Here is a 14,755-nt window from a genome sequence, read left to right on the forward strand (position 1 = left end):
CAACCGTGAAAACACAAAATACCATCTTGATCCACAATATACTCTGAACTCGATCCTTGTTTAACTTGCTCAATAATGGAAAGCAATGAGCTATCCAGAAGTTGTTTGGTCTTAATCTCCTCGGCCAAAGTAGGTTTAACCTGCAACTCTGCCAACAGACAATTATTATCAAATAAACTCAAGTTAGCTAATAAGGCTCTGAGATCTGATATCGCCTTACGGCTCAAGGCGTCTGCCACCACATTAGCCTTCCCTGGATGATATTCTATCTCTAAATCATAGTCCTTTAGAAGCTCCAACCAGCGACGCTGTCTTAAATTCAATTCTTTCTGAGTAAGCAGATATTTTAGACTCTTATGATCAGTATAAATATAACACTTTTCTCCGTATAGGTAGTGTCTCCAGATCTTTAAAGCAAAATCCACGGCAGCTAACTCCAGATCGTGAATAGGATAGTTACGCTCATGCGGCTTTAATTGACGCGAAGCATAAGCGACAACCTTCCTATCTTGCATCAAAACACAGCCTAATCCAGAGTGAGAATCATCACTGTAGACAGAAAAATCTTTCCCAGATTCAGGCTGAATCAGTACTGGGGCTTGAGTTAGAACAGTCTTCAGTTTCTCAAAGCTAGCTTGTTGGTTCTCAGACCAGACAAATGGAACATCTTTCCTCAATAGTTTCGTCAGAGGAGCTGCAATAAGGGAGAACTCCTCAACGAAACGACGGTAGTAACCAGCTAAGCCCAAGAAACTACGAATCTCAGAAACGTTCCTGGGTTGCTTCCAGTTCAGAATAGCCTCCACTTTGCTTGGATCCACCTGAATACCATCAGCAAAAACGATATGTCCAAGAAAAGTCACTTCGCTGAGCCAGAATTCACACTTGCTCAACTTAACGTATAGCTTATTCTCCCTTAGAGTCTGTAGAACAATCTTTAAATGCTCCTCATGTTCTTCTTCACTTCTAGAATACACCAGTATGTCATCAATGAACACAACAACAAACTGCTCCAAATAAGGTCGAAACACCCTATGCATTAGATCCATAAATGCAGCAGGGGCATTTGTTAACCCAAATGACATCACTAAAAACTCGTAATGCCCATATCGAGTACGAAAAGCAGTCTTTGGAATATCCAAATCTTTCACTTTGAGTTGATAATAACCAGACCTCAAGTCTATTTTTGAAAAAGATAGAATCCCCTCGAAATTGGTCAAATAGATCATCGATTTGAGGCAGAGGATATTTGTTTTTAACCATGAGCTTGTTCAGTTTCCTATAATCGATACAAAGTCTCAATGTCCCATCTTTCTTCTTGACAAAGAGAACTGGGGCTCCCCACGGTGATACACTGGGTCGGACAAATCCCCTATCCAACAACTCCTGGAGTTGAACTTTCAGTTCCTTAAGCTCCTTTGGGGCTATACGATAAGGAGCCATTGAAACCGGAGTGGAACCAGAATAAATTTCAATCTCAAACTCAACTTCTCTATCCGGAGGTAATCCAGGCAACTCCTCGGGAAAAACATCAGAAAATTCTTTGACAATCCGGATACCGTCAATATCAGACTGAGAACTCTTAGTATCCAATATATAAGAAAGAAATTCCTCGGAACCTTTCCTGATCATCTTCTCAGCTACCAAAGCAGATACAACATTCGTCAGAAATCCACGGCGTTCCCCAATCATTACAATCTTTCGATTATCCGGGATCTTCAAAACAGTTCTCTTAGTCTCAAAATCAATATTTACTCGATTTTTATCTAAATCTACTCGAGAATCAAATCAAACTCTTCCAAAGATAACTCCATCAGGTCAGCCAGAAAAATCTCTTCATTGATCTCAATAGGGCACTCTCTATAAATACGATCCAACACAATGGACTTGCGTAAGGGACTTTGAACTATCACCGAATGCTCAGTATTCTCAACAGGAATATTTAGACCCTCAGAAACAGAATGACATACATAGGAATTGGTAGAGCCACTATCAAACAATGCAAAGTATGGAACTGAATGAATAGTAACAGTACCTGCAGTCACATTAGGCCCATCACGATCTTGTCGAAGTCTGGCAGTGTAATCCAATACAGGATGTCTGGCCTCAGATCTGATTGGACCCCTACTATGAGATGCTCGGCCTCTGCTAGCCGATCCAGGTGCTCTCTCCTGAGTATGACCTTGTGTTGGAGTCTGGACTGTACTATGAGAACTAGCGAGAGTACGAGCTGGCGTCTGAAATGAACGATTTCACTCTGGACAGTCCTTCAAAAAATGGTCACCGGAACCACATTTATAACATGTGCCCAATTTCATCATGCATTCTCCAAGATGTTGTTTTCCACAGTAATCACATGTCTTCAAAGGTTGCAACCCAGATGATCCACCATGTCTAGAAGAATGTACAACTGAAGAACCGGATATAACAGGTCTGACACTCGCATCACCTCTCTGAAAGGAATCACCCCTGCCTCTCTTGCTAGGATGTGCAGAAGAATCAACAGAACTAGAAGGCCTCTTGAATCGGGTTTGAGCTCGATCACTATCTCTCTTGTGCTCCATACCCAGTCACTCTATTTCCTCAGCAGTCTTAGCTATCTCAACCAAAGCATCAAAATTCCTCTCTCGGTGGGTAGCGACTCGACTCCTGATCTCATACCTGAGTCTATTCTCGAACCTCAAGCATCGATCTGTCTCAGTGTCAACAAGTCCAGGAGCATAACGGCTCAATCGGATGAACTCCACCTCGTAATCCATAATAGACATATTACCCTGCTCCAGATTCTGAAACTCCTGGCGTCGATCCTGCAGATATCTCTCTCTGATGTAGCGACTCCGGAAGCGCATCTTGAAAAGATCCCATGTTAATTGGTTCCTTGGAATACTACCAGAAATGGATTGCCACCATCTGAAGCTTTCTTTCTTCAACATAGTTAGGGCCCCCTTTAACTTTTGCTCAAGTCTGAGGTCCATCTTATCCATAATCCTCTCTGTGTCCTCCAGCCAATACTCAGCGTCTGTCGGAGGTCCACCAGTAATACACTCGAATGGAACTACACTAGCAGCAACCAGAGAATTTGAAATCTCAACCGCAGACATATTACTAGGGGCTCTGGCAGCTCTCTGAAACATGCAGAATATAGCTCTATTAATGGCATCTTCATTCATGTCAGTATCCTCATCTCCAGTGAAAGGAAGATCTCTCACAGGAGTAAACTGGTCATCATGAGAAAGGGTCGGATCTACTTGCGGAACAGAAAAATCACGTGGAGACATCGGATCATCGATCGTAACAAAAGGTCGAGCGACTCGCCCTCGACCACAACCACGTCTTGTCCTACGACCTCTAGCAGCACTCATCGTTGGATCTATAAGGCTCTACAGAAAGAGTTTAAAACATATGTCAGATTAGCATCATGGATCTCGAGAAAACTTTTAAATCATAAAATAAGGTGACATTTTTTTTTTAAAAAATTTCTTAAAAATCCAAAGTTTAGGACCCATATACAGTCCGAGTGTTTAAAACCGAAAGCTCTTATACCACCAAATATAACCCTCCATACCCGGTCTGTAAGTTAGACCCAAACCTTTGTGATCACATATCCCATTCAGAGTTATATATATATATATATATATATATATATATATATATATATATATATATATCTTACAATATTAATACAAAACAAAATATTAATAATACAAATATATCCAAAACGATAGCAATACATGTCACCAAACATAACCGAAAAACTTATAGAGATATATGTTCATACAAAATAAGTAGTTGATCTCTCCTGATGCCAAATCTGCTAGCTTACGGTCTGCTGTTATCTGAAAAAGGGTAAAAACTACAGAATGAGCTAGAAAGCCAGTGTGCTCCAAACAGTGTATTAAAAACATACAAATAATAATTTCCAGTAAAATCGATTATCAAACATGTTTTAAAATATGAACACTACCCCCATTCGTCAAGTCCAAAATGTAGGTTCCCCAGAACCATACACCCACCAACAAGTCCAATAAGGCCCTGAGCACACAGCAGAGGAGCCAGTAAGTAAGGCCCTGAGCACACAGCAGAGAAGCCTCCAGGTATACTTCCTCCATCATTACCCCCAAATAAATCATGTTCCGCTCATAACGGATATATATTTCAAAAATTAAAAAATAATTCAGGTCAGGTAACAGATCAGAATCCATGTCAAGTAGCATATAAAAATTCAGGTCAGTAAAGATCATATAAAAATTCAGGTCATAACAGATCATTATGATAGTTTAAAACAGTATGATAACACTGTCAGAAAACATACCTGTAACAGTCTGAGAAATCAGATAGGGAATCCTATCACTGGGTTTGTCGATCACGCTCTGCTAGCGCTAGATCCTACGAACTGAAAAAATCCATAATCTACGGAAACCTATGGGTAATTCTTGTAGTGCGCGACTCAGGCTGATCTGACGAACGAACAACTCCAGACCTAACTGATCCTCGTTCAGGTGAAACACGAGTACCTTCATAAAATACTTTATGAATCAATTCCTTAACCAAATCTCAAATAATAATCAAAATATTGAAATATTAAGCCTTTTGGGTTTACAAGCTCGATTCAGGAATTTCGGGTCATAATTTGGCAAAACGGAATTCGGAATCAGATTCAGGATGTCGAAAAACATAAAGTATGACTTTCCGAAAATTTGTTCTTGGTCAAAATCAAAGTCAACGGGTTTGACTAATGATTCGGAGACTTTCGGGTTTGAATTTTGTGAAACCGACCCCAAAAACGGATTCGGGACATCGAAAAATATCAGGATGGGTATTCTCGAAAAAGATTAACGGTTGTTTAATGGCCGGTCAAAGTCGGTCAAAGTTCTGGTCAAAGGAGGTTAACAAACTGCCAACTATTTTACAGAAATAGCACCCTTTTTAAAATAATTAACAAAATAGCACCCTTTTTGAATTAATTTCTAAAATATCACTTTTCGAATTAAATTCCTAGAATAGCACCTTTTTCTAATTAAATTCCCAAAATAACACTTCTCGAATTAATTCCCAAAATATCACCCATTTCAAATTAATTCCCAAAATGTTACCCGATCAACGGTCAACGGGTCGGGTCAACGTGTCGAGTCGGGTCAACGGATCGGGTCGGTCAATGGGTCGGGTCGGAACCGGTCAAACCGGTCATTTCGACCTTCCCCACGCGTAGTGACGGCACGTGGGGGCACGTGGGACGTCTTTCGGCAGCGTAAAATTCACGGAAAAATTTCTAAAAATTATTTTGAGCGATTTCGAGATACTTACAAAACTCGGTTCAAATTTTTGAACGGCGGAGAGCTCGATTTCATCAAATCGGAAACTTTGACCGCATCACTACCACACACGCCGCCGCCGCAGGAGAAAAAGGAGGACACCGGTGGACTCGGAATGGCACAAGGAACACGATGGTGCCGGAGGTGTCGTAAACCGAGCAACGATCGGCGATGAATTTAAGATTTCCTCGGCGATGGAGCTAAAAAAAACGTCGAGACTTTGACTTGAAATTCCCGACATTTGGCAGCGTTTCACTTCAATTAATTTAAGGGAATTGTTCCTCACTCGATAACGAACACGATGGTGGTTTCAAAACGTCGATCGGAATTCGGACGGCGTCGGGATCGTTGTCGGAAGTTGAGGTTGGGAGAGAGGATTTTGGCTCAATTTAGGAGCAATTGGTTTCTGATTTTTCAGAAACCAATTGCCGTATATAATACCAAACTTCACCAACCTTTTTTGGGTAAATTCAAGGCTTGGTGCCTGAATTTTCTTTAACTCTAAAACAAACTATAAATTTTTAAAATCTTTTAATTTAGTCCCCAAAATTTTCCAAATTACTTAATTAAAACCTCAATTACAATTATATTTTTTTTTTTCAGGTTGTTACATTCTTACCTCTCGTTGTGTTGCTTCCTTGGAGTGAGTTGTGAGGTTTTTCTTGTTTTCTTTTCTTTTTCCACTTTAATTTTTTTAGTGTTGTGAATATTAAGGATGGCATAAGATGTAAAAGTATCTGAGACATGCAAAAACTTCATGAACGCTACACTTTAATTTTTTTAGTGTTGTGAATATTCAAGATGACATAAGATGTAAAAGTATCCAAGACATGAAAAAATTTCATGAATGCTATTAATGGTCTTCAATAACAAATAGAAGAACTTTTGACTAATCTCACCATAAGACGACAACAAAACACCAATAATCAACTGATATTTCACATGCCAAAACTTTTCTCAAAACCAAAGTTCACAATTCCATCTTTCCAAGGAGAGTATGATCTGAACGACTATATAGATTGGGATAGCAAAGTCGATCTCATGATCTCTCACTGCAATTGTCCCATGGAAGAACAAGTACCAGTGATCACTTGAGAATTCCAAGGTTATGCTTGTACTTGGTGGAAGCAAACACGAAAAGCGATACAAGATTTTTGAATACCAAAGATCATGTCATGGACGGATCTTAAACGAGTAATGAGGAAACATTTTCTTCCAACAGAATACATCCATGAAGCTAAACAACAACTTCAAAGTCTACGACAAGGTCCAAGTTCAGTAGAAGACTACTACAAGGGGATGACATCCTTATTGAATCATGTAAACATACATGAAGTAGAAGGATATGCAATAAATAGATTTGACATCGGCTTGCATCCAAACATCGTTGATCTTCTTGACTTACATAGTTATGAAAACATTAGAGATACACTGAAAAGAGGAATGAAAATCGAATCACAACTCCTAAGGAAGTATCATTTCAAAGACACTTACCAAGGTACTTCATCTATTTACCAATGTAATTCATCTACTTCCACTCCATATTCTATTCCACTTTCTGTCGCGATAACAAAATTGACGGATGAAAAGCCTAAGATGGCTAATAAAAACATGGCCAAAACCCTAAAAAGTCACGAATGAGAGATACCTTATGCATTTAATGCAAAGGATATGGTTATGTTAACGGCGATTGTCAGAGTAATTTGATGATATGAGAGGTTAATACTTATGAGTCTGAACTGGACACAAACAACGATGAATACGATGCTACTAGCATTGTAATGGAAGTTATCAATCTTCAATCATTGGAAACAAAATATGCACTTGAAAAGAAAGTCACGACACTTTGTGAGAATAGTGTGGAAATGAAAAAAAACCAAAAAAAGAGGCATAAACAAAAGAGGTCACAACCTATAAAATCCAAAAATGACCCATGAGAGGTGAATGATCCTATTTATGAGAATAAAATAGTGACTCAAAACATAGATGTGTGCAAAAAGGAATATAGAGAAAACCTTCTTCACATCCTTATTCGTTTTAGGGAATCAATTGTTTCGATTTCTAACATTAATAATGATTTGTCTAGTGTGTTTATTTCTCTCTTACAGAATTTTCAAGATGTGATAGGTGGTCACCTGACGGATTACCATCGAAAAAAGGGAAACAACACCAAACCAATCTAATTAAAGGTTTTATCATACATCGTCAAACAAACAATCTCGAAGGAACCAAAGACTTAGATTCACTACAGAAAGGCTACATCCATGAAAGCCTTAGTCATTGTGTCATCTCAATAATGAATCACAATGTTCAAGAATCCAATGGAAAGTATGATGTACTCATTTTAATGATATTCTAACATACTTGTTCTCTTTCGTGTAAATTAAGGCACTTGAAGTTCTCATCCACGTCGATAAAAGCTTTGTCAAGGATTTTTCCACTATTGCTACACCTTTGAAGAAAATAATCAAGAAGTCATTTGAATTCAAATGGGAACCACAACAACAAGATGCATTCAAACTGCCAAAAACTAAATTCTGCACCCATTCTCTATCTTCCCGATTTTCTAACACCTTCGAGTTGGAATGTGATGCTTCAGGTATAGGCATAAACATAATTCTTATGCGTGAAAGGAAACCTATCACTTACTTTAGCGAGAATTTGAACGTTACACAATTGAATTACTCTTCCTATGACAAATAACTTATGGCATTACTTCTTACACTCGAAGTATGTCAACTCTGTCTTCTTCATAAAGAGTTTTCATACCCAGACCATGATTCGCTGCAGCGATTAAAAAGATCTAGGTAAGAAAACACTTAAGCAAGGTCTCAGGTTTAAGTCATTGTGTATGAAGAAAATCTTGCTTGGAGACTCACCCACCAATGTCCACCCGGGTGTCTAGATTAGTTAAGGCGAAACCTTGGAAATGGGGGCAACCAAAAAATTTAAAAGAAAAGGAGGAAAGCCATGTAAATTAAAGATGTTTTTCTATTATTATTTTAAATTTTTTAATAGTGTAGGGTGATTAAAAAATATGTGAATCTTGTGCTACTTTATTAAAACGAGGATCTAAAATATATAATAAGGTGAAAATGTAAAATATCAAAATTTAAAAGATTGAAACTATAATGGACATAAGAATTTTTTGTTCATAAACACCATAAATTTGGTTAATTTTTATAAATAATTTATTGCAATGAATTTTTGAGATAATAAGAGAGAAATTAGAAAGTTGTTTTTTGTTAAAATTGTCAAGAGAAAATAATATTTGGGTGATTAAAAAATATGTGAATCTTGTGCTACTTTATTAAAACGAGGATCCTAAAATATATTATAATAAGGTGAAAATGTAAAATATCAAAATTTAAAAAGATTGAAACTATAATGGACATAAGAATTTTTTGTTCATAAACACCATAAATTTGGTTAATTTTATAAATAATTTATTGCAATGAATTTTTGAGATAATAAGAGAGAAATTAGAAAGTTGTTTTTTTGTTAAATATTGTCAAGAGAAAATAATATTTTATAGGTTAGAAGATTTGTTCTCTCTCAAAGTGTGGGACCCCTTAAATTTTAGGGCCCTATGATACTTACCAATGGACGGGCTGGTGATTGCAAGATAATATTCATTTATAACTTTCTTAACAATGCACACACACCCCCACAGATATAGTTACTCTAATCCAAAATCTTTATGAAAAATAACATTCCTTTTACCACTAAAGTCACTTATATTGTTAAAAAATGCTTCTACAAAATAAATTTATTAGCAATAATTATAAAATAAGTACATAGAAAATAAATAGTTTTATTATGTTGCTGTTAAAAATGTTGTCTTAGAAAAACCAAAACATCTCATTTCAGAACATTTTTAAAAAGAACGAATATATTTCCTTTAGATATTGATCATGAGTATTGTTTCTTCATAAATGGGGTCGTACATTATCAACATTCATGATTCAACCATTATCTCTTCTTTTTTTAAAGTCAAACATCTTTTATGAGTGAAATCTCAATTACTCGGACGAGTTTACAAGTTAAAGGCATTTTTTACATTTCAAACCTAGGTTAAATGTGTTTAGTCACCCAATCATTATCGTAGTTACGTTTTGGCCACTAAACTTTTTATTCAAATTCATACCTAAAATTATGTTTCTATTCCATTGTGGTCACCCGTCGTTAAAAAATAAATAGAACTACTGACATGTCAATTTTTTCTTTTACTTTTTCAATTATGACGTGACACTATCTTATGGTGACACATCAATATCATTGTTAATTTTTTTAATTGCGGTTGACCAATATGAAATCAAAACGTAATTTTAAGTATGATTTAAAAACAAAACTACGTAATTTACCAAAACAAAACTACGGGAATAGTTGGGTGATTGAGTACGTAGTTTACCCTAAATCTAATATTAAGTCATATTTACGTAGATCATTTTTGTTACCTGTGTGAACATATACGTACAAGACACGCAGTGATATACATTGATATGTATGTATTTACGTATTACACACAAACCCGAAAAACAATTTCAATTGAGCATGTGAAAACAGATTTTAATGGTAAAAATAAATCTTATGTTTAAAGGAGATTTCTAGGGTTTTAATCGTGTGATAGCGTTGTCCACAAATTAAGATGATAACCCATTACATCGGTTTTCCAATATGTATTCCAAAATTACTCACTAATGATATGAAATTTAATGAAGTTGTTTGTACGCTTGCCTTAGAAAGGAATGTAATTAATGGGCTTTTAATTTGTGCGGTTTTAAGATAATGATTCAATTTGATGACAGTGAAATGGTCCCATATTCTCTTTGAGCCATAAGAAAAACAAAAAGGTTCATTTAATTTGTGAGGTAGCCTTTTGGTGTCAAATTTTATGACCTGGAATATACTTTGTTGTGCCTAATCAATCTAATGAAAAGAAAATGACATCCAAATTCTTATATCTTTGACTATACTGTTTTTATTTTTGACATATATTTTTAAAATTTATCTATTTTTAAAAGATTTTTTTGATTAATTTGGGAGTAATTATTTGAATTTTTAACCAATTAATAATGGACATATACAAGTTACAAACGCAGTTGCTCGAACCTGAGATCTTTATGAGATCGCTTAATGAATTCACATTTTATCAATTGGCTAAAGCATTTAGATTTATTTTTCATATTACTCTTGAACACTAACACTCTCAAAACATACATTGAATAATACGAATCAAGCGACCTCAATGATTAAATAGATAGTTGTTATCTCTAGAGGTTCCGGATTTGAGCACTAACGACTGCAAGATATTTGAGTGTTCGTTGTCAGATACTTGAGAGTCTTTAGAACATATACAACCGCTTGTAATCATCCTAAATTAATCAAAAATATATATATACATTAAAAAATTACTCTTCTCTTTCTAGAGGGATCAATTTACTCAATTTTAAAATTATCAAAGACTTATAAGGTGTTTAAATCAAAATATTTAATCCAACTAATTATAATTTTAAAATTTTGAATCAAATTTTTTTTTTAAATTTGACCATGATTGTTTTAAATATTTTAAATAATTAAATTTTATAAGATATACATTTAAAAACTATTTAATTGAAGGTTTTTAAAATATTTTTTCATATTGTTTTAAATTTGTCTAAGATTTTTTTTTATTAATTTGGGGATAATCAACTAATCATAAGGTAATATTTATTTGAATTTTTAGTCAATTAATAATGGACACTTATAAGTTACAGACACAATTGTTTAAACCTAAGATCTCTATGGAAAACAACACCCATTTTTATTATTGAGATCGCTTAATGAATTCACATCTTTTATCAATTGGCTAAAGCATTTAGATTTATTTTTCATATTGCTCTTGAACATTAACACTCTCAAAACTTAGGCAACAAGTTATTCTCTCTTAATTAAACCCTATTTTCATATTGTTTGAAAAAGGAAATAAAATAAAATTCTTTCTTTACTACAACATTTTCAAAATTGTTATCTTTCATTGTCTAAAAGATCAGCCATCTTTGTCAAGTTAAAAGGGGAAGGAAAAGAAGAAAAACAACCACAGCTTGAAAAATAATGAAAACTAAAAATATGTCTCTACACATATATATATATATCACTTTACATTGAAAAAAAATTACACGTTGATTATCTATTTATTTTAGACATGTACGTGTATACGTGTTATATTTTTTTTATATTTTTTTGTATGTATATATATTATTTTATTCGATTGATATATGTCACAATGATGGAAAATAAAAAATAAAAAATAGTAATATGGCCTCATATACGTTAGCTCTCATCAACGAATTCCTGGGTGTTGGTTACCTAGAATTGCTAATGATATTATTTAATTATATTATTAGTCAATACTAGTATTATTGTTGAGATTCAATAAATAAATCGAACAGGAAAAGTAATATTAAATTGTGTTAGTCATTATGTTTTTTTTAAAGAAAATGTTAAGTGATCTTCATAAACCTAGCTAGCTATTTGGAAAGAAGAGGAAGAAGATGAAAATGGTTGAAAGAGAATGAAATTTTAAGCTTTTACCCTCTAGGGTTTATGGAGAGGAACCATAAAAGAGAACCATGTCTTCAAATGCAAACCATGATCTGATTATATATATATATATATATATAAATGAGAGGATGTAAAAATATTTTTCAGGATGATCACACATATATTAATAACATAATTTTTTAAATGAGATGGATACAAATAAAATTTCAGGGTAGACACTGTCTTAAAATAAATAACTAATATTTTTTTTCATATTTCAGGGAGGATACAATTTTCATGATAGTCACTATCTATAAAATAAGTAACTAATCGAAGAAAATTCGGATTTCAGAGTAGACACGTCAAACAGTCACTCCGCCACTGTATATACACACGAAATGAAACAGAGTTTGATATGGACATGCCATAACCGGTGTATCATTAAATATGTGCATCAATATTTATAAAGTTCTACAACAGCAATGATTTGCATACAAGATTTCAATAGGTTGTATCCTAAAAGCAAAATATTCCATCATTCTTTGCATCTTCTACATATTAAACATCAAACGCTATGTATAAAATATATCTATATCTATATATTATAAAATTGATTTTTCCTATACATCTATGACCCTCAATTGATGAAATTTTGCAGTCACTACCCTGAAAGAAACATTCAGGCCTGGTTCATCTAATGAAGTGTTTTCTACTCACATTCCTAAGAATCAAAATATCAATCTTTATCCCAATCCAAATGGTTCATCACTATTTGGCAACAGTATCAAAAACTACGTTACATGACACTAGCAGCTTCCAAGGTACTATTTTGAAAAGTTTGATTTTTCAACTTTTTTAAGGTATAAATGGTATATCTATGGAGTACTTACTACCTGGAACTGAATTATGAGTACCAGTTGATTCCTGGAAGTTGAAATGGAGGCCGGTAAATCTCGTCTCCCATCGACCCCATCATTGTTGTTGTTGTTGCTGCTGCTGCTGCTGCAGTGGAGTACTTTGTGGTAGCTGGTTAAGCAGAGTGGCAATTGAACCATTTCCATCCATCTTCTCCAAGCTTTCATCATGACTTTCCCCATGGAATCTCTTGCTTGTAGGTGGCTCAGTTGCGGTTTGGTCGGTCCAAAAAGGTGATGGTAGAGGTAGACTCCTCCTGAGTGGATTAACCATAGATATCGAACCATTGTTGATCCCATCAACACTCCCCAGCATTCCATCCAACAGGCTATGCTCCCTATGTTCAAGTAATGTGCCAAAGCTTGTACCCTTTGTTGGGAACTGAAACTTGGGATTATTTTGGGTACCAACTGGTATTGAAGGATGTATTGGACCAAACATGTCATCAATGAAGTCATCCTTATCATGGTCCAATGTTCTCTGCATGTTGTTTTTCTTGTAGATTCGACATAGCACCCAATCATCAAGCTATTTGAAACAAAAAGGAAATCTAATTAACACACAAATCTGTTTTCAAACAATCAAACAAAACAAAAAAGTGATTACCCTTAATGAGTTTTTCTTGTTGCTAAAGTCATATCCAGGTGGTCTCTTGTTACTCTTATTGTCAGCCAGCCTATATTCATGCATAATCCAACTAGTTTTAATCCCCTTAGGGGGCTTCCCTCCATAGAAAACTAGTGCCTTCTTCACACCAACCTTTTGAGTCCCACCGGAAGTCAATACCGGCTTATCGGTTCCGGTAGCCTTCCAATAACCCGAAGTGGCCGCCCTGTTCGGACGGACTCCGTTCGGATACTTCCGGTCTCTTGGACTAAAGAAGTACCATTCTTGCTCACCAAACGTCGCCTTTGCTGGAAAATCCAAACACCATTAACCATCGTTCATACTCCTATATGTATATTCTAAGTACCAACTTTAAACAAATTTTCCATACAAAGATTGGGTTTTTACCTGGTAATTCCCATGGATCAAATTTGTATAAATCTACCTCTGCAATAATTGCAACTGGCAAAGGATCAGAGCTAGCCTTTTTCTTGAGATAGTGAACCACTAGTTCCTCGTCCGTGGGGTGGAACCTGAACCCCGGTGGCAGGTTAGGCTGCTGCGAGCCACTCGAGGAGTCGGTGCTCTCCATCGATGCACCCTTCAAGTCTACGTATATGTAAAAATTCAGCGATGAAATTGAGAAGTTTTGCCTCAAAATTCTGAAACATTTCAGAGAAGAGAAGATATGATATGAATGGAATTTTTTAGTTTTGAGAGGCTGCTAATTTAAATGGAGGGCGATAGAGAAGAAGACAAAATGGTGTGGGCCAGGGATTATTTCAACACACTTTGGCATCTGTTACCATTTAATCCACCTAATACCGACAAAACCACGTGACGGTTTCAAGAATAGATTAGTCATCTAAAATTTCTGCTGAAACCTTGTTTAATTAGCTAATCCATGCACACCAGGTTTACAAAAGACTTGCGGTGGTTGGCAAGTAATTTCATGTGATAATCAAAGGCTGGAAAATATGGGTTTAGTGACAAAATTTCATCTTCCCTCAAATCATTTAATTAAAGTAAAAAATTTGTATTAATTCGGCTGATATTAATAAAAGACTTGCGGTGGTTGGCAAGTATTTCATGTGATATCAAAGGCTGGAAAATATGGGTTTAGTGACAAAATTTCATCTTCCCTCAAATCATTTAATTTAAAGATTATGAATTTATAGCGGTATACCTTTCCTGATTATTATTAGTTACTCCAATATTTTTTATTTATTTTTTTATTAAGATAAAATGATTATAAAGTAATATATGTTCTATATCCTCTCGATCAGTTGACAATGAATGTTTAATCACCCTGCTACAGCTGTTGGTGCTCGAACCCATGACCTCTAGGAACAACAATTATTCCTTTAACTACTGAAGTAAGTTAATTTATGCATTTTTAT

General features: G+C 35.1%; 1 pseudogene; it reads right to left on the reverse strand.

Annotated features, from left to right (window-relative positions):
- Positions 1 to 12,666: 12,666 nt before the first annotated feature.
- On the reverse strand, positions 12,667 to 14,035 carry LOC120143442 (annotated as a pseudogene).
- Between the last annotated feature and the right edge of the window lie 720 nt (positions 14,036 to 14,755).

This window comes from Hibiscus syriacus, unplaced genomic scaffold (assembly GCF_006381635.1).
Source record: "Hibiscus syriacus cultivar Baekdansim isolate YM2019G1 unplaced genomic scaffold, ASM638163v2 tig00110847_pilon, whole genome shotgun sequence".
Lineage (NCBI taxonomy): Eukaryota > Viridiplantae > Streptophyta > Magnoliopsida > Malvales > Malvaceae > Hibiscus > Hibiscus syriacus.